Here is a 19,463-nt window from a genome sequence, read left to right as displayed (position 1 = left end):
AAAGCAAAGCCAAAGAGTCCATCCCAAAATCCGACAAACAAGCAAAATGAACAAAAAACATTGAATTCAATTCTTTCTGATTTTAGAAACTGCATTAAAGAAGGGGTGCACCGGTCCTGGAGATACTGCAATACCAGGTCAATGCGTGGAGTGGACAGAGCAAGCTCTTTTTCCATCTCCCTGTTCTAAAAATCCATTTAATATATGGTCCCCAGATAGGGGACGTATCAGATATTAAACTGATAAGAACAGATACTACACTTGATCTTAGCCAAAAGGCCGAGAAGCGATAACCAGAATTGGTTTCAAACTACGGAGCCACCCAAGGATCCTGAAAAGTCCATTTGTGGAGATGAGCTCCTGGACTCCCGTTAAGAAGACATGTTGTCAACCTCTAGATCCCTTACATGCCTGCACTTTTCGGCTTGCTGCTGCTGCAATCCACGCGTTTTAGATCTGCATAACTCCACCTCTTTAAACACAGCACCTTCACCCCCTGCTGTTCCCACCCGCCTCAACACCGTTGGAAGGGAGGAGAACCAATTAAGGCGGGGGGTGGGGTGGAACGAGCAGCTGTCTACCCTTAGCAGGAGGGCTCCTGATTACATACCTCTCCTGCTGCTGCTGCTGCTGGCTGTCCAGCAGCAGACTGAAGGTGGCTGCTGCTGTGCACAGGTATATAAAGGCTCAGAGCCTATTATGACACGCGCAGCCAGCGTTCCATTGCCACATTCCATCTACTGCAGGCAGGATACCTGGCTGGCTGAATGTCGCTGAGAAGCTCACAGAGACCGCCATAAGCAACAGTTTAACAGAATGCCACAGACTAATCAACCAAACTTTTTGGGTTGGGTTCTCTTTTATAGTCTGCAGGCATTAAATGAAAGAAGTCAGTGTTCCAGCAGAAGGAGACAATGTTTCAGAAAAGGCATTGTAGCAAACCAAAAAAGAAATTTTAAGCGCAGCAGAGTAACCAGCGCACATACCTGTTAGCTCAGGTGAGTTTAAAAGGCTGCTGTTGATAACAAGGGCATTTGCTAAATAGATGGTGTGTGTGCAACAATATACTGAAAGGTCAATTATATTGTGCAGCTTATCTCACCACCTGTAGTTATTTAGGTGAAAGCTCCAAAATGCTTGCCTAATATGTCTGTTTATCCAAAAGGAAGTAAAAAGGGAGAGCTAGAAAGATAGCATTGCATCACATTACATGGCAATGCAATGCACAGTTGCTGAAGTTGAACCAAAATGAGCTTGTAATCTGGCTTCTGCAACTTTGAACATGAAAAATCCAATGAGGAGAAGAAAAGCAAAGCCAAAGAGTCCATCCCAAAATCCGACAAACAAGCAAAATGAACAAAAAACATTGAATTCAATTCTTTCTGATTTTAGAAACTGCATTAAAGAAGGGGTGCACCGGTCCTGGAGATACTGCAATACCAGGTCAATGCGTGGAGTGGACAGAGCAAGCTCTTTTTCCATCTCCCTGTTCTAAAAATCCATTTAATATATGGTCCCCAGATAGGGGACGTATCAGATATTAAACTGATAAGAACAGATTTTTTGATTGAATATATCTTTTATTAGCACAAAAAATAAGTTAACAGACAGTGTACAGTGCCGCAGCCCAGTACACACAGAATTCTACATCATATTTACATAGCATGAGGATACGACCCACTAACTAGACACATCACACCCCTATGCTACACAAAACACTCAATCTGAAAGAAAAAGCATGTCAATCAATACAGTACGACGAACCGTGATAAGGGATGGGGATTGGGAAAAAGGGGATGGGGAGGGGAAAATCACAGGCCCGAAGCTTTATTGAAAGACAAGACACATAAGGGGAGAGGGGGAGGAGGGGTTTAGTCCTCGTCCTCGTCCTCCGGACCGTCCATGATGGAATAGTCTCTGAGCAGGCTGTGGATCAGCCTGCGGCAGTCCTGGATGGACATCCTCTCCCTCCTCAAGATGAGCCGGTTCCTGGCGACCCAAACGGCATCCTTGAAGCAGTTCATAAGGCGCCAAGCCTCCTGGATGGCTCCGACGGTATGAACCCCAGGGAAGAGTCCGTAAAGCACAGAATGGTGCGATAGGCTCGCCCTGGGGACAGAGTTCCTCAGGTCGTCCTCAAGTGCAGTCAATAGGCGCTGTGCAAATCCGCAGTCCCAAAAAGTGTGCAAAGATGTTTCCTCCACGAAGGGGCACCTTGGGCAGTACCGGGTCTTGCACAGGTTCCGGGCATGCATGAATGACCGGACAGGCAGTCCGCCCTGAATCGCCATCCACGACAAGTCCTTGTGCCCGTTGGTCAGCCTGTCAGACGACACATTTGTCCACACAGTCTCCAGCGTGTCCTGGTGAAGTCCTGTGATGTTCTCCACGTCATCCTTGGCTCTGATTAGCTTGTGGATAGTTTTGGGCTTCCACAAGTCGGGCTTGAGTCCCTCCAGTTGATGCTCCCCCACAAATCGAACGACGTCTCCGTAGAACCATGGCGTCGTCCAGTTGTAGGGGAAGGAGCTGTCCCACTTGTCCCAGCCGAGTCGCCTCCAAAGAGGAAGCAGGAAGAAGCGAGACATGGACCTGCCCGCGGAGCCATTCTTGACTTGCAAAGTCCGGCGGACACAATCACACACAAAAGAGGATCGCAGGAGGGTGGGGATATCTGGAACGCCCTTCCCACCCTTGCGAGGCTCCTTGTACATGACGGCCCGCCTGACTCTGTCCATCTTGGATCCCCAGACAAAGTGAAACACTGTCCTGGTAATGGCCCTGCACACAGTGACGTGTGGGGGCCAGGCCTGCGCCGTGTACTGCAAGACGGGCAGGACCTCATTACGCAGGATGAGTGCCTTACCCTCACAAGTGAGGTGTCTGAGGCTCCAGAGTCCGATCCGTTGCTTCACCTTGGCCAAGCGTTCTTGCCAGGACTTGAGGGCCGCTCCTTCCTTCCCGAACCAGACTCCCAGCACCTTGAGGAAATCCGGTTGAATGTTGAAGGGGAAGGGGGCGGAGGAGGCCGGCTGCCAATCCCCGAAGAGCATGGCTTCCGACTTCCTGCAGTTGACTTTGGCCCCTGAAGCCCGGCCGAACCTCTCACACGTCTGGACGAGGGCGTCGACTGAACCACGATCAGCGCAGAAGACGGTGACGTCGTCCATGTAGAGCGAGCACTTGACCTCGTGTCGTCCCGGACACGGTGCGGTGATCCCTCTGATCTCTCCATTCTGCCGGATAGCCTCTGCGAAGAGTTCTATAACACAAACAAAAAGAAGAGGTGATAGAGGGCAGCCTTGTCTGACCCCAGAGAGGACAGGGAAGGGGTCAGTCTTCCAGCCGTTCACCAACACCGAGCTGTGGATATCAAAATACATCAGACGGACATACGAACAAAACATGTTACCCAAACCTAACTGGTGCAGAGCTCGGCCCATGAACTCGTGGGAAACCCGGTCGAAGGCCTTCTCCTGATCCAAGGAGACCAGGGCCGCGTGTGCGCGGCGGACCTTGATGTACTCGACCGTGTCCCGCACGAGAGCGAGGCTGTCTGCGATGCGACGTCCAGGGATGCCGCAGGTCTGGTCCGGGTGGATGATCCGTCCGATGACCGTCTTAAGTCGTGTCGTCATCGTCTTGGCCAGGATCTTGTAGTCCACGTTGAGCAGAGTGATGGGACGCCAATTCCTCAGGTCGCACCTCTCTCCCTTCCGCTTGTACAGGATCGTGACCATTCCTTCCCTCAAAGATGGAGGCATTCTACCCTCCACCACCATCTCCTCGTACAGGTCCAACAGGTCCGGACAGATGAGGTCTCCCAGCGCTACATAGAGCTCCGCTGGAAGACCATCACTGCCCGGGGTCCTGCCGGTCCTAAAGGATTTAGCGGCAGAGAGCAATTCGCCCACCATCAGAGGTTTGTCCAAGGCTGCCGTGCCTGCAGGATCAAGATGGTTAGTGATACCTGACAGGAACTTATCAGCAGCGTCGGGGTCGGTAGTCTTGTGGGAGTAGAGTTCGCTGTAGAAGTCGCTGACGACCCTCATCACGTCCTCCTTTCCACGTCGCATGTTTACGCTCTCGTCTCGCAGCTCGTTCAGGGGCGTGTGACCGGCATGAAGTTTCCTGAAAAAGAATGAGTTACATTTCTCACCCTTCTCCAGATTCTCCACTTTGGAACGGAAGATGATTCGCTTGGACTCCTCCTCAAAGTGCCTTTTCAGGCTCTTCTTGGTCTCCTCCAGCTCCTCCCTCACGTCCCAGCCGCAGTGAAGAAGGTCCTGCAGCGACCGCAGCTCGCGCTGCAGCCCTCTGAAGTCCCTCCTCTTCTCACACGCCTGTTGTCGACCCTTGGCCTGAAAGAAACAGCGAAACTCAAGTTTAACATATTCCCACCAATCAGAGACTGTTTGGAAGCTACCCTTGTAGGACTGCCACATTGCGTAGGCTGCTCTCAGCTCCTCCACGACTTCATCCTGAGCCAGCAGAGCACAATTCAGCTTCCAGGAGCCGGGGCCGGACGGAAAACCGTCGCCGAGGACACCTTGTAAGTGAATGGCTCTGTGGTCGGAGAAGAAGCAGGAGACCATCGAGTGCCTACTCTGCCTGACTGCCCGAGAGGTGAACACAAAGTCAATCCTGGAGCGGAGTGAGCCATCGGGTCGGCTCCACGAATAGTTCGTGGAGCCTCTCCCCATGGAGCCCACCACGTCCTGAAGAGAGGCCTCGGTTACCATCTCGATGAGCAGCTTGGACGTGATGTCCAACTTGGCAGATGTGCCAGAACTACGACCGTCCTCCTCGATGGGGCAGTTGAAATCCCCGGCCATCACTAAGGTCCTGGTGGTGGCAAGCTGAAGCCGCAGGGTCTGGAAAAGCTCCAAACGCTCATTCTTCAGTGGGGACGCATACACGTTGATGAACCTGACAGGTTCTCCCGCCCAGTTGCCATCTACAACAAGAGCCCTGCCGCAGATGAGCTCCTGGACGGACTCAAGCGTGAATGCGCCCCCCCTGATCAGAATTGCGACCCCCGCAGACTTGCAGTCACCCCCACCGGACCAGTAGGATGGACCGTGGGACCACTCCCTGGCCAGATGTTTGAAGGACCTAGAGGAGGGAAGGGAACATTCCTGCAACATATAAACATCACACAACTGGGAAGTAAGGAAGGCATAAATAGTCTGACGTCTGAACTTGTCCTTGATGCTCCTGACATTAATGGAAAATAAGTTAATATTAGCCATCATGTAGGGAAAAAAGAAAAAGTTAGCGCAGGCAATACACCTTAGTTACCACTCCGGTCGGGTGGTCCCTCGTCGGTGTTGACTGCTGGTGACGGGATCACCAGCAGGCCCTCTTCCTCCATCTGGTCAAGCAGTGCGGCCTCGATCTCGGCGACCACCAGTTCCTCCTCTTCTGGCTCGGCCACCAGGGTCTCAACCATGTGCTCCATCTCTTCTGGCTCAGGGAGGGTATCCTCCTTTTCGCCTACGAAATCCAGAATCTTCTTTTTGGAGGATTCAGTAGCAGGGCTGTCCTCCACCTTCCTCTTTCCCCGGGTTGGAACTGGGGAGACAAGAAGGGGAAAATCCTCCTCGGAATAGATAGCGGCGGGTGGAGGAAAGGTTAATTCCACCGCTACCATGGTCTGGGGAGGGAGAGTGGCTGCCGGGGCAGGGGAAAGGACACCTGCTGAGGAGTAGGGGAAGGAGGAAGAGGAAGTGGAATCCTCAGCAGGGGTGGCCGGGGTGGGGGGGGGTTGGACGGGGGTGGCAGGGGGAGGGATCGAGAGAGGGGTGACAGAACTCTTACCCTCCTTTGACTTTTTCTTCTGCTTCGGAGCTGCTGGGACCGTCGCTGGGGCTTTGGCCACCGACTCCTTGACCGCTTTGGCCTTGGTCGTCTCGGCCTTGGCCGCTGGGGCCTTGGTCGTCGCGTCCTTGACCTTCACAGGCCTGGTCGTCGGGGCCTTGTCCTCCGTAGCTGGGGTCGTCGCAACCACCGATGCCCAGGATCTCTCACGCCTGGGGCAATCCTTGTACAGATGAGCCGCCAGCCCACACAGGTTGCAGGACGTCTTCTTCGGGCAGTCCTTCGAGCTGTGTCCCGTCACTCGACAAATCCTGCAGGCATCCTCCTTGCAGTCCTTCATCTCGTGGCCGTTCTTGCCGCATCTCCTGCAGTTCCGCGGCATGTCCGGGTAATAGATGAGGCCGTAGGAGTTGCCCAGGGAGAATGTCGGGGGCAGGTGCCGAAGTCCGTCTGAGTACGCCAGGTCCCTGTGAAGTCTAACGGTCACCGACCACTTACCTGTCCAGAAGCCGAGTCCATTCAGGATGTGAGAGGGTTCCTTCACAACCAAACAGAAGCGTCTCAGGAAGGTACAGATGTCTTGGCCTGGGGTGTGCGGGTTGCGCATGGAGACCGTGATCCTCCTTTCATCCCTCTGGATAGGGCAGCTACCTGTAAAGGCAGAGAAAGAATTATCCGGTCCTTTTGCGCTTACCATTTCCCAGAACCTCCTGCAGGTGTTCACAGTGGCGAAGGTGACGAAGAAGATCCCCGTCAAGAAGGTCTGGATGCTGAGGGTGTCCGACCTGGAGAAGCCTCGATCCAGCAGCATCTTCTGGCAGAACACGTCCGAGGACATGTCCGGCACCCTCCCATCCACTTCCTTCAGCTTCAGGGCCACCGTCTGCCGCATCCATGGCTCCAGGGCTGGAGCTTCGTGGCGGGGCTTCTGGGGTCCCTTCTGCTGGCCAGTCGTGGAGGCAGAGTCCTTGGGGTCAGAATCGGCTCCTGGCTGGGCCCTCCTGGCTGTCCCCAGCTCCAGGCTCTTCTTTTCGGCCTTCCTCGCAGCGCTTGCCATGGCTTTCCTCCTGCAGTTACTTCTTGGAGCTGGATCTGGAACTCTTCCCGGAATGGGTGGAGCTATGCAGATTCTTCTCCCGTCGTGTTCTGGACAAATTCCCCGAAAGGTCTTTGTCTCGATGATTTTCTTCCTCGAAGATTCCACAGGACAGCCCGATTCTTCTCCGAGTCTTCGTCTTCTTCTGGATTCTTTAGAGCTTTTTCCTCCCACCGATATCCGCCTTCGTTCTCCGATGTCAGCTGGGCTCCGAAGCACTTCTCCTTCCGAGTTCGATCGCTCTCGTCAAGTGTAGATCGTAGCTCTTGTGTTCTTAAAAGAACAGATACTACACTTGATCTTAGCCAAAAGGCCGAGAAGCGATAACCAGAATTGGTTTCAAACTACGGAGCCACCCAAGGATCCTGAAAAGTCCATTTGTGGAGATGAGCTCCTGGACTCCCGTTAAGAAGACATGTTGTCAACCTCTAGATCCCTTACATGCCTGCACTTTTCGGCTTGCTGCTGCTGCAATCCACGCGTTTTAGATCTGCATAACTCCACCTCTTTAAACACAGCACCTTCACCCCCTGCTGTTCCCACCCGCCTCAACACCGTTGGAAGGGAGGAGAACCAATTAAGGCGGGGGGTGGGGTGGAACGAGCAGCTGTCTACCCTTAGCAGGAGGGCTCCTGATTACATACCTCTCCTGCTGCTGCTGCTGCTGGCTGTCCAGCAGCAGACTGAAGGTGGCTGCTGCTGTGCACAGGTATATAAAGGCTCAGAGCCTATTATGACACGCGCAGCCAGCGTTCCATTGCCACATTCCATCTACTGCAGGCAGGATACCTGGCTGGCTGAATGTCGCTGAGAAGCTCACAGAGACCGCCATATGCAACAGTTTAACAGAATGCCACAGACTAATCAACCAAACTTTTTGGGTTGGGTTCTCTTTTATAGTCTGCAGGCATTAAATGAAAGAAGTCAGTGTTCCAGCAGAAGGAGACAACGTTTCAGAAAAGGCATTGTAGCAAACCAAAAAAGAAATTTTAAGCGCAGCAGAGTAACCAGCGCACATACCTGTTAGCTCAGGTGAGTTTAAAAGGCTGCTGTTGATAACAAGGGCATTTGCTAAATAGATGGTGTGTGTGCAACAATATACTGAAAGGTCAATTATATTGTGCAGCTTATCTCACCACCTGTAGTTATTTAGGTGAAAGCTCCAAAATGCTTGCCTAATATGTCTGTTTATCCAAAAGGAAGTAAAAAGGGAGAGCTAGAAAGATTGCATTGCATCACATTACATGGCAATGCAATGCACAGTTGCTGAAGTTGAACCAAAATGAGCTTGTAATCTGGCTTCTGCAACTTTGAACATGAAAAATCCAATGAGGAGAAGAAAAGCAAAGCCAAAGAGTCCATCCCAAAATCCGACAAACAAGCAAAATGAACAAAAAACATTGAATTCAATTCTTTCTGATTTTAGAAACTGCATTAAAGAAGGGGTGCACCGGTCCTGGAGATACTGCAATACCAGGTCAATGCGTGGAGTGGACAGAGCAAGCTCTTTTTCCATCTCCCTGTTCTAAAAATCCATTTAATATATGGTCCCCAGATAGGGGACGTATCAGATATTAAACTGATAAGAACAGATACTACACTTGATCTTAGCCAAAAGGCCGAGAAGCGATAACCAGAATTGGTTTCAAACTACGGAGCCACCCAAGGATCCTGAAAAGTCCATTTGTGGAGATGAGCTCCTGGACTCCCGTTAAGAAGACATGTTGTCAACCTCTAGATCCCTTACATGCCTGCACTTTTCGGCTTGCTGCTGCTGCAATCCACGCGTTTTAGATCTGCATAACTCCACCTCTTTAAACACAGCACCTTCACCCCCTGCTGTTCCCACCCGCCTCAACACCGTTGGAAGGGAGGAGAACCAATTAAGGCGGGGGGTGGGGTGGAACGAGCAGCTGTCTACCCTTAGCAGGAGGGCTCCTGATTACATACCTCTCCTGCTGCTGCTGCTGCTGGCTGTCCAGCAGCAGACTGAAGGTGGCTGCTGCTGTGCACAGGTATATAAAGGCTCAGAGCCTATTATGACACGCGCAGCCAGCGTTCCATTGCCACATTCCATCTACTGCAGGCAGGATACCTGGCTGGCTGAATGTCGCTGAGAAGCTCACAGAGACCGCCATAAGCAACAGTTTAACAGAATGCCACAGACTAATCAACCAAACTTTTTGGGTTGGGTTCTCTTTTATAGTCTGCAGGCATTAAATGAAAGAAGTCAGTGTTCCAGCAGAAGGAGACAACGTTTCAGAAAAGGCATTGTAGCAAACCAAAAAAGAAATTTTAAGCGCAGCAGAGTAACCAGCGCACATACCTGTTAGCTCAGGTGAGTTTAAAAGGCTGCTGTTGATAACAAGGGCATTTGCTAAATAGATGGTGTGTGTGCAACAATATACTGAAAGGTCAATTATATTGTGCAGCTTATCTCACCACCTGTAGTTATTTAGGTGAAAGCTCCAAAATGCTTGCCTAATATGTCTGTTTATCCAAAAGGAAGTAAAAAGGGAGAGCTAGAAAGATAGCATTGCATCACATTACATGGCAATGCAATGCACAGTTGCTGAAGTTGAACCAAAATGAGCTTGTAATCTGGCTTCTGCAACTTTGAACATGAAAAATCCAATGAGGAGAAGAAAAGCAAAGCCAAAGAGTCCATCCCAAAATCCGACAAACAAGCAAAATGAACAAAAAACATTGAATTCAATTCTTTCTGATTTTAGAAACTGCATTAAAGAAGGGGTGCACCGGTCCTGGAGATACTGCAATACCAGGTCAATGCGTGGAGTGGACAGAGCAAGCTCTTTTTCCATCTCCCTGTTCTAAAAATCCATTTAATATATGGTCCCCAGATAGGGGACGTATCAGATATTAAACTGATAAGAACAGATTTTTTTTTTTTTATCGAAAGCCCGAATTCGTGTACAAAACCCGAGTGCGCTTAAAAAAGTGACAAGTGCCACAAAAAAAGTGCACTAGGATGCTGGTCTTCTTGAAACCCTCTCCAAAAGGAGAAGGGTCCCCAAACCATTCCCCGTCCCTCCGAGCCAAAAGGCCACAGCGAGGAACAGGGACAAAAAGCCACCTCCAGTCGAAGCCAGAGGCGACCCAATCTTACCCCCAGCACCTGCCCGAGTTCTCACCCGAGCAAGGCACTGGGAGCCAAAGACTGTGCTCCCCTCCCGGAAGAGGGGAGCCAACAACGCTCTCCTCCCGAAAGAGGAGAGCCAGGGGGGTTCAGGGGGGAGCGGAACCTGATGGCCACACACTCCCCCCCTAGACCTGCCAAGAGAGGAACCCGTAAGGGAACCGCATCCCGACAAAATCCTAGTAGGACGTGACACACGTGAATAAGTGGACACACAGTGACAAAGAAATTAAATAAATAGTGAAGGTTTCACAGTATAATACTGCCCGGACCTTCGACCGGGAATTGAAAAATTCCCCATCCTAAGGCCAGAAGGCCCGGAATAAGGGTGTGTGCGAAGAAAGAAAATTTGAAGTGCTTGTGCAAATGTGCCATAAACTCAAGTGGGGTTCCCAATCCCAGTGAGTTAAGGCACCCCAGGGTCACCACTCCTGGGGCACTTCACACTTCGGGCTTTCGATCTTCCCCGGCCCAATGGCGTCGATCCTGGGGGGCCATGCTTTCCACCAGATGACTATATTAGCCACCTGGCGTACTAACAAGCGCCTAAACCCCAGTGTGCATAATGTATCAATCTACTAGGGCGGCCAACATCCAAAACCGCCTTTTCAAAAGATACTACACTTGATCTTAGCCAAAAGGCCGAAAAGCGATAACCAGAATTGGTTTCAAACTACGGAGCCACCCAAGGATCCTGAAAAGTCCATTTGTGGAGATGAGCTCCTGGACTCCCGTTAAGAAGACATGTTGTCAACCTCTAGATCCCTTACATGCCTGCACTTTTCGGCTTGCTGCTGCTGCAATCCACGCGTTTTAGATCTGCATAACTCCACCTCTTTAAACACAGCACCTTCACCCCCTGCTGTTCCCACCCGCCTCAACACCATTGGAAGGGAGGAGAACCAATTAAGGCGGGGGGTGGGGTGGAACGAGCAGCTGTCTACCCTTAGCAGGAGGGCTCCTGATTACATACCTCTCCTGCTGCTGCTGCTGCTGGCTGTCCAGCAGCAGACTGAAGGTGGCTGCTGCTGTGCACAGGTATATAAAGGCTCAGAGCCTATTATGACACGCGCAGCCAGCGTTCCATTGCCACATTCCATCTACTGCAGGCAGGATACCTGGCTGGCTGAATGTCGCTGAGAAGCTCACAGAGACCGCCATAAGCAACAGTTTAACAGAATGCCACAGACTAATCAACCAAACTTTTTGGGTTGGGTTCTCTTTTATAGTCTGCAGGCATTAAATGAAAGAAGTCAGTGTTCCAGCAGAAGGAGACAACGTTTCAGAAAAGGCATTGTAGCAAACCAAAAAAGAAATTTTAAGCGCAGCAGAGTAACCAGCGCACATACCTGTTAGCTCAGGTGAGTTTAAAAGGCTGCTGTTGATAACAAGGGCATTTGCTAAATAGATGGTGTGTGTGCAACAATATACTGAAAGGTCAATTATATTGTGCAGCTTATCTCACCACCTGTAGTTATTTAGGTGAAAGCTCCAAAATGCTTGCCTAATATGTCTGTTTATCCAAAAGGAAGTAAAAAGGGAGAGCTAGAAAGATAGCATTGCATCACATTACATGGCAATGCAATGCACAGTTGCTGAAGTTGAACCAAAATGAGCTTGTAATCTGGCTTCTGCAACTTTGAACATGAAAAATCCAATGAGGAGAAGAAAAGCAAAGCCAAAGAGTCCATCCCAAAATCCGACAAACAAGCAAAATGAACAAAAAACATTGAATTCAATTCTTTCTGATTTTAGAAACTGCATTAAAGAAGGGGTGCACCGGTCCTGGAGATACTGCAATACCAGGTCAATGCGTGGAGTGGACAGAGCAAGCTCTTTTTCCATCTCCCTGTTCTAAAAATCCATTTAATATATGGTCCCCAGATAGGGGACGTATCAGATATTAAACTGATAAGAACAGATTTTTTTTTTTTTTTTTTTTTTTTTTCGAAAGCCCGAATTCGTGTACAAAACCCGAGTGCGCTTAAAAAAGTGACAAGTGCCTCAAAAAAAGTGCACTAGGATGCTGGTCTTCTTGAAACCCTCTCCAAAAGGAGAAGGGTCCCCCAAACCATTCCCCGTCCCTCCGAGCCAAAAGGCCACAGCGAGGAACAGGGACAAAAAGCCACCTCCAGCCGAAGCCAGAGGCGACCCAATCTTACCCCCAGCACCTGCCCGAGTTCTCACCCGAGCAAGGCACTGGGAGCCAAAGACTGTGCTCTCCTCCCGGAAGAGGGGAGCCAACAACGCTCTCCTCCCGAAAGAGGAGAGCCAGGGGGGTTCAGGGGGGAGCGGAACCTGATGGCCACACACTCCCCCCCTAGACCTGCCAAGAGAGGAACCCGTAAGGGAACCGCATCCCGACAAAATCCTAGTAGGACGTGACACACGTGAATAAGTGGACACACAGTGACAAAGAAATTAAATTAATAGTGAAGGTTTCACAGTATAATACTGCCCGGACCTTCGACCGGGAATTGAAAAATTCCCCATCCTAAGGCCAGAAGGCCCGGAATAAGGGTGTGTGCGAAGAAAGAAAATTTGAAGTGCTTGTGCAAATGTGCCATAAACTCAAGTGGGGTTCCCAATCCCAGTGAGTTAAGGCACCCCAGGGTCACCACTCCTGGGGCACTTCACACTTCGGGCTTTCGATCTTCCCCGGCCCAATGGCGTCGATCCTGGGGGGCCATGCTTTCCAACAGATGACTATATTAGCCACCTGGCGTACTAACAAGCGCCTAAACCCCAGTGTGCATAATGTATCAATCTACTAGGGCGGCCAACATCCAAAACCGCCTTTTCAAAAGATACTACACTTGATCTTAGCCAAAAGGCCGAGAAGCGATAACCAGAATTGGTTTCAAACTACGGAGCCACCCAAGGATCCTGAAAAGTCCATTTGTGGAGATGAGCTCCTGGACTCCCGTTAAGAAGACATGTTGTCAACCTCTAGATCCCTTACATGCCTGCACTTTTCGGCTTGCTGCTGCTGCAATCCACGCGTTTTAGATCTGCATAACTCCACCTCTTTAAACACAGCACCTTCACCCCCTGCTGTTCCCACCCGCCTCAACACCGTTGGAAGGGAGGAGAACCAATTAAGGCGGGGGGTGGGGTGGAACGAGCAGCTGTCTACCCTTAGCAGGAGGGCTCCTGATTACATACCTCTCCTGCTGCTGCTGCTGCTGGCTGTCCAGCAGCAGACTGAAGGTGGCTGCTGCTGTGCACAGGTATATAAAGGCTCAGAGCCTATTATGACACGCGCAGCAAGCGTTCCATTGCCACATTCCATCTACTGCAGGCAGGATACCTGGCTGGCTGAATGTCGCTGAGAAGCTCACAGAGACCGCCATAAGCAACAGTTTAACAGAATGCCACAGACTAATCAACCAAACTTTTTGGGTTGGGTTCTCTTTTATAGTCTGCAGGCATTAAATGAAAGAAGTCAGTGTTCCAGCAGAAGGAGACAACGTTTCAGAAAAGGCATTGTAGCAAACCAAAAAAGAAATTTTAAGCGCAGGAGAGTAACCAGCGCACATACCTGTTAGCTCAGGTGAGTTTAAAAGGCTGCTGTTGATAACAAGGGCATTTGCTAAATAGATGGTGTGTGTGCAACAATATACTGAAAGGTCAATTATATTGTGCAGCTTATCTCACCACCTGTAGTTATTTAGGTGAAAGCTCCAAAATGCTTGCCTAATATGTCTGTTTATCCAAAAGGAAGTAAAAAGGGAGAGCTAGAAAGATAGCATTGCATCACATTACATGGCAATGCAATGCACAGTTGCTGAAGTTGAACCAAAATGAGCTTGTAATCTGGCTTCTGCAACTTTGAACATGAAAAATCCAATGAGGAGAAGAAAAGCAAAGCCAAAGAGTCCATCCCAAAATCCGACAAACAAGCAAAATGAACCAAAAACATTGAATTCAATTCTTTCTGATTTTAGAAACTGCATTAAAGAAGGGGTGCACCGGTCCTGGAGATACTGCAATACCAGGTCAATGCGTGGAGTGGACAGAGCAAGCTCTTTTTCCATCTCCCTGTTCTAAAAATCCATTTAATATATGGTCCCCAGATAGGGGACGTATCAGATATTAAACTGATAAGAACAGATACTACACTTGATCTTAGCCAAAAGGCCGAGAAGCGATAACCAGAATTGGTTTCAAACTACGGAGCCACCCAAGGATCCTGAAAAGTCCATTTGTGGAGATGAGCTCCTGGACTCCCGTTAAGAAGACATGTTGTCGACCTCTAGATCCCTTACATGCCTGCACTTTTCGGCTTGCTGCTGCTGCAATCCACGCGTTTTAGATCTGCATAACTCCACCTCTTTAAACACAGCACCTTCACCCCCTGCTGTTCCCACCCGCCTCAACACCGTTGGAAGGGAGGAGAACCAATTAAGGCGGGGGGTGGGGTGGAACGAGCAGCTGTCTACCCTTAGCAGGAGGGCTCCTGATTACATACCTCTCCTGCTGCTGCTGCTGCTGGCTGTCCAGCAGCAGACTGAAGGTGGCTGCTGCTGTGCACAGGTATATAAAGGCTCAGAGCCTATTATGACACGCGCAGCCAGCGTTCCATTGCCACATTCCATCTACTGCAGGCAGAATACCTGGCTGGCTGAATGTCGCTGAGAAGCTCACAGAGACCGCCATAAGCAACAGTTTAACAGAATGCCACAGACTAATCAACCAAACTTTTTGGGCTGGGTTCTCTTTTATAGTCTGCAGGCATTAAATGAAAGAAGTCAGTGTTCCAGCAGAAGGAGACAACGTTTCAGAAAAGGCATTGTAGCAAACCAAAAAAGAAATATTAAGCGCAGCAGAGTAACCAGCGCACATACCTGTTAGCTCAGGTGAGTTTAAAAGGCTGCTGTTGATAACAAGGGCATTTGCTAAATAGATGGTGTGTGTGCAACAATATACTGAAAGGTCAATTATATTGTGCAGCTTATCTCACCACCTGTAGTTATTTAGGTGAAAGCTCCAAAATGCTTGCCTAATATGTCTGTTTATCCAAAAGGAAGTAAAAAGGGAGAGCTAGAAAGATAGCATTGCATCACATTACATGGCAATGCAATGCACAGTTGCTGAAGTTGAACCAAAATGAGCTTGTAATCTGGCTTCTGCAACTTTGAACATGAAAAATCCAATGAGGAGAAGAAAAGCAAAGCCAAAGAGTCCATCCCAAAATCCGACAAACAAGCAAAATGAACAAAAAACATTGAATTCAATTCTTTCTGATTTTAGAAACTGCATTAAAGAAGGGGTGCACCGGTCCTGGAGATACTGCAATACCAGGTCAATGCGTGGAGTGGACAGAGCAAGCTCTTTTTCCATCTCCCTGTTCTAAAAATCCATTTAATATATGGTCCCCAGATAGGGGACGTATCAGATATTAAACTGATAAGAACAGATACTACACTTGATCTTAGCCAAAAGGCCGAGAAGCGATAACCAGAATTGGTTTCAAACTACGGAGCCACCCAAGGATCCTGAAAAGTCCATTTGTGGAGATGAGCTCCTGGACTCCCGTTAAGAAGACATGTTGTCAACCTCTAGATCCCTTACATGCCTGCACTTTTCGGCTTGCTGCTGCTGCAATCCACGCGTTTTAGATCTGCATAACTCCACCTCTTTAAACACAGCACCTTCACCCCCTGCTGTTCCCACCCGCCTCAACACCGTTGGAAGGGAGGAGAACCAATTAAGGCGGGGGGTGGGGTGGAACGAGCAGCTGTCTACCCTTAGCAGGAGGGCTCCTGATTACATACCTCTCCTGCTGCTGCTGCTGCTGGCTGTCCAGCAGCAGACTGAAGGTGGCTGCTGCTGTGCACAGGTATATAAAGGCTCAGAGCCTATTATGACACGCGCAGCCAGCGTTCCATTGCCACATTCCATCTACTGCAGGCAGGATACCTGGCTGGCTGAATGTCGCTGAGAAGCTCACAGAGACCGCCATAAGCAACAGTTTAACAGAATGCCACAGACTAATCAACCAAACTTTTTGGGTTGGGTTCTCTTTTATAGTCTGCAGGCATTAAATGAAAGAAGTCAGTGTTCCAGCAGAAGGAGACAACGTTTCAGAAAAGGCATTGTAGCAAACCAAAAAAGAAATTTTAAGCGCAGCAGAGTAACCAGCGCACATACCTGTTAGCTCAGGTGAGTTTAAAAGGCTGCTGTTGATAACAAGGGCATTTGCTAAATAGATGGTGTGTGTACAACAATATACTGAAAGGTCAATTATATTGTGCAGCTTATCTCACCACCTGTAGTTATTTAGGTGAAAGCTCCAAAATGCTTGCCTAATATGTCTGCTTATCCAAAAGGAAGTAAAAAGGGAGAGCTAGAAAGATTGCATTGCATCACATTACATGGCAATGCAATGCACAGTTGCTGAAGTTGAACCAAAATGAGCTTGTAATCTGGCTTCTGCAACTTTGAACATGAAAAATCCAATGAGGAGAAGAAAAGCAAAGCCAAAGAGTCCATCCCAAAATCCGACAAACAAGCAAAATGAACAAAAAACATTGAATTCAATTCTTTCTGATTTTAGAAACTGCATTAAAGAAGGGGTGCACCGGTCCTGGAGATACTGCAATACCAGGTCAATGCGTGGAGTGGACAGAGCAAGCTCTTTTTCCATCTCCCTGTTCTAAAAATCCATTTAATATATGGTCCCCAGATAGGGGACGTATCAGATATTAAACTGATAAGAACAGATTTTTTGATTGAAGCTGCATCCAAGGCACTGAAAAATGTGACCGAAGTCACACCAAAACAGCGCACGAGGCGAGGATTCATGTGGACCCTTCCCGGAGGAGAGGGTCCCCAATAAACCATCCCCATCCCTCCGAGCCAGAAGGCCACAGCGAGGGTCAGGGATCTCCGATGCTCTCCCTAGCCGAAGCCGGAGAAGAGCCGTTTTCGTGCTCCCAGCTTCCATCTAGGCTGCCACCCTAGTGGAGCTGGAGCCTGTGTTGGTTTCTCAGCCCAAAGCTGACCGGACCTCCGACCGGGTTTATAAAAATTCCCCTTCCTAGCCCGGAGGCCAGGAATAGGGGGGTTGCTCAGAAAGTATGATTGGCAAAGGTGCGGCGTGCTACGAAGCCAAGTCTTTCTGGGGTTACCAGTCCCAGTAAGCTTGGACTCCCACCAGGGCGCCTACTCCTGGGGCACATTGCTCCAAAGCCCTCACACTTACCCAGCCTAGTGACTTCGATCCTGGAGGGCCATGTTTTCCATCAGATAACTCTATGAGCCACCTGGCGTACTAACAAGTGCACCAAACCAGTGTGTAATATGCATCAATTTACTAGGGCAGCCCAAGGACAAAACTGCCTTTTCAAAAGATACTACACTTGATCTTAGCCAAAAGGCCGAGAAGCGATAACCAGAATTGGTTTCAAACTACGGAGCCACCCAAGGATCCTGAAAAGTCCATTTGTGGAGATGAGCTCCTGGACTCCCGTTAAGAAGACATGTTGTCAACCTCTAGATCCCTTACATGCCTGCACTTTTCGGCTTGCTGCTGCTGCAATCCACGCGTTTTAGATCTGCATAACTCCACCTCTTTAAACACAGCACCTTCACCCCCTGCTGTTCCCACCCGCCTCAACACCGTTGGAAGGGAGGAGAACCAATTAAGGCGGGGGGTGGGGTGGAACGAGCAGCTGTCTACCCTTAGCAGGAGGGCTCCTGATTACATACCTCTCCTGCTGCTGCTGCTGCTGGCTGTCCAGCAGCAGACTGAAGGTGGCTGCTGCTGTGCACAGGTATATAAAGGCTCAGAGCCTATTATGACACGCGCAGCCAGCGTTCCATTGCCACATTCCATCTACTGCAGGCAGGATACCTGGCTGGCTGAATGTCGCTGAGAAGCTCACAGAGACCGCCATAAGCAACAGTTTAACAGAATGCCACAGACTAATCAACCAAACTTTTTGGGTTGGGTTCTCTTTTATAGTCTGCAGGCATTAAATGAAAGAAGTCAGTGTTCCAGCAGAAGGAGACAACGTTTCAGAAAAGGCATTGTAGCAAACCAAAAAAGAAATTTTAAGCGCAGCAGAGTAACCAGCGCACATACCTGTTAGCTCAGGTGAGTTTAAAAGGCTGCTGTTGATAACAAGGGCATTTGCTAAATAGATGGTGTGTGTGCAACAATATACTGAAAGGTCAATTATATTGTGCAGCTTATCTCACCACCTGTAGTTATTTAGGTGAAAGCTTCAAAATGCTTGCCTAATATGTCTGTTTATCCAAAAGGAAGTAAAAAGGGAGAGCTAGAAAGATAGCATTGCATCACATTACATGGCAATGCAATGCACAGTTGCTGAAGTTGAACCAAAATGAGCTTGTAATCTGGCTTCTGCAACTTTGAACATGAAAAATCCAATGAGGAGAAGAAAAGCAAAGCCAAAGAGTCCATCCCAAAATCCGACAAACAAGCAAAATGAACAAAAAACATTGAATTCAATTCTTTCTGATTTTAGAAACTGCATTAAAGAAGGGGTGCACCGGTCCTGGAGATACTGCAATACCAGGTCAATGCGTGGAGTGGACAGAGCAAGCTTTTTTTCCATCTCCCTGTTCTAAAAATCCATTTAATATATGGTCCCCAGATAGGGGACGTATCAGATATTAAACTGATAAGAACAGATACTACACTTGATCTTAGCCAAAAGGCCGAGAAGCGATAACCAGAATTGGTTTCAAACTACGGAGCCACCCAAGGATCCTGAAAAGTCCATTTGTGGAGATGAGCTCCTGGACTCCCGTTAAGAAGACATGTTGTCAACCTCTAGATCCCTTACATGCCTGCACTTTTCGGCTTGCTGCTGCTGCAATCCACGCGTTTTAGATCTGCATAACTCCACCTCTTTAAACACAGCACCTTCACCCCCTGCTGTTCCCACCCGCCTCAACACCGTTGGAAGGGAGGAGAACCAATTAAGGCAGGGGGTGGGGTGGAACGAGCAGCTGTCTACCCTTAGCAGGAGGGCTCCTGATTACATACCTCTCCTGCTGCTGCTGCTGGCTGTCCAGCAGCAGACTGAAGGTGGCTGCTGCTGTGCACAGGTATATAAAGGCTCAGAGCCTATTATGACACGCGCAGCCAGCGTTCCATTGCCACATTCCATCTACTGCAGGCAGGATACCTGGCTGGCTGAATGTCGCTGAGAAGCTCACAGAGACCGCCATAAGCAACAGTTTAACAGAATGCCACAGACTAATCAACCAAACTTTTTGGGTTGGGTTCTCTTTTATAGTCTGCAGGCATTAAATGAAAGAAGTCAGTGTTCCAGCAGAAGGAGACAACGTTTCAGAAAAGGCATTGTAGCAAACCAAAAAAGAAATTTTAAGCGCAACAGAGTAACCAGCGCACAT

General features: G+C 49.2%; 9 non-coding genes and 3 pseudogenes across 9 annotated transcripts; all 12 read right to left on the bottom strand.

Moving 5' to 3' along the window:
- Window positions 1-100: 100 nt before the first annotated feature.
- On the bottom strand, window positions 101-291 carry LOC141217396 (U2 spliceosomal RNA). The gene has a single exon (XR_012286233.1). It is a non-coding gene; the product is annotated as a U2 spliceosomal RNA (small nuclear RNA).
- A 1,115-nt stretch (window positions 292-1,406) lies between these two features.
- On the bottom strand, window positions 1,407-1,599 carry LOC141217608 (U2 spliceosomal RNA). The gene has a single exon (XR_012286435.1). It is a non-coding gene; the product is annotated as a U2 spliceosomal RNA (small nuclear RNA).
- Window positions 1,600-7,163: 5,564 nt separating this feature from the next.
- On the bottom strand, window positions 7,164-7,241 carry LOC141217650 (U2 spliceosomal RNA; annotated as a pseudogene).
- Window positions 7,242-8,356: 1,115 nt separating this feature from the next.
- Window positions 8,357-8,547, bottom strand: LOC141217395 (U2 spliceosomal RNA). Its single transcript, XR_012286232.1, has one exon. It is a non-coding gene; the product is annotated as a U2 spliceosomal RNA (small nuclear RNA).
- Window positions 8,548-9,662: 1,115 nt separating this feature from the next.
- LOC141217624 (U2 spliceosomal RNA) lies at window positions 9,663-9,847 on the bottom strand. Its single transcript, XR_012286448.1, has one exon. It is a non-coding gene; the product is annotated as a U2 spliceosomal RNA (small nuclear RNA).
- A 1,995-nt stretch (window positions 9,848-11,842) lies between these two features.
- Window positions 11,843-12,033, bottom strand: LOC141217640 (U2 spliceosomal RNA). Its single transcript, XR_012286460.1, has one exon. It is a non-coding gene; the product is annotated as a U2 spliceosomal RNA (small nuclear RNA).
- A 794-nt stretch (window positions 12,034-12,827) lies between these two features.
- Window positions 12,828-12,919, bottom strand: LOC141217663 (U2 spliceosomal RNA; annotated as a pseudogene).
- A 1,115-nt stretch (window positions 12,920-14,034) lies between these two features.
- LOC141217394 (U2 spliceosomal RNA) lies at window positions 14,035-14,225 on the bottom strand. Its single transcript, XR_012286231.1, has one exon. It is a non-coding gene; the product is annotated as a U2 spliceosomal RNA (small nuclear RNA).
- A 1,115-nt stretch (window positions 14,226-15,340) lies between these two features.
- On the bottom strand, window positions 15,341-15,531 carry LOC141217393 (U2 spliceosomal RNA). The gene has a single exon (XR_012286230.1). It is a non-coding gene; the product is annotated as a U2 spliceosomal RNA (small nuclear RNA).
- Window positions 15,532-16,646: 1,115 nt separating this feature from the next.
- On the bottom strand, window positions 16,647-16,828 carry LOC141217600 (U2 spliceosomal RNA). The gene has a single exon (XR_012286429.1). It is a non-coding gene; the product is annotated as a U2 spliceosomal RNA (small nuclear RNA).
- Window positions 16,829-17,351: 523 nt separating this feature from the next.
- On the bottom strand, window positions 17,352-17,467 carry LOC141217657 (U2 spliceosomal RNA; annotated as a pseudogene).
- A 1,115-nt stretch (window positions 17,468-18,582) lies between these two features.
- On the bottom strand, window positions 18,583-18,773 carry LOC141217566 (U2 spliceosomal RNA). The gene has a single exon (XR_012286397.1). It is a non-coding gene; the product is annotated as a U2 spliceosomal RNA (small nuclear RNA).
- Between the last annotated feature and the right edge of the window lie 690 nt (window positions 18,774-19,463).

This window comes from Phyllobates terribilis, unplaced genomic scaffold, assembly GCF_046119375.1.
Source record: "Phyllobates terribilis strain yellow unplaced genomic scaffold, ASM4611937v1 Scaffold_241__1_contigs__length_2998254, whole genome shotgun sequence".
Taxonomy (NCBI): Eukaryota; Metazoa; Chordata; class Amphibia; order Anura; family Dendrobatidae; genus Phyllobates; species Phyllobates terribilis.
The sequence above is the reverse complement of the archived record's forward strand: the minus strand, read 5'-3'. Positions and strand labels throughout refer to the sequence as shown.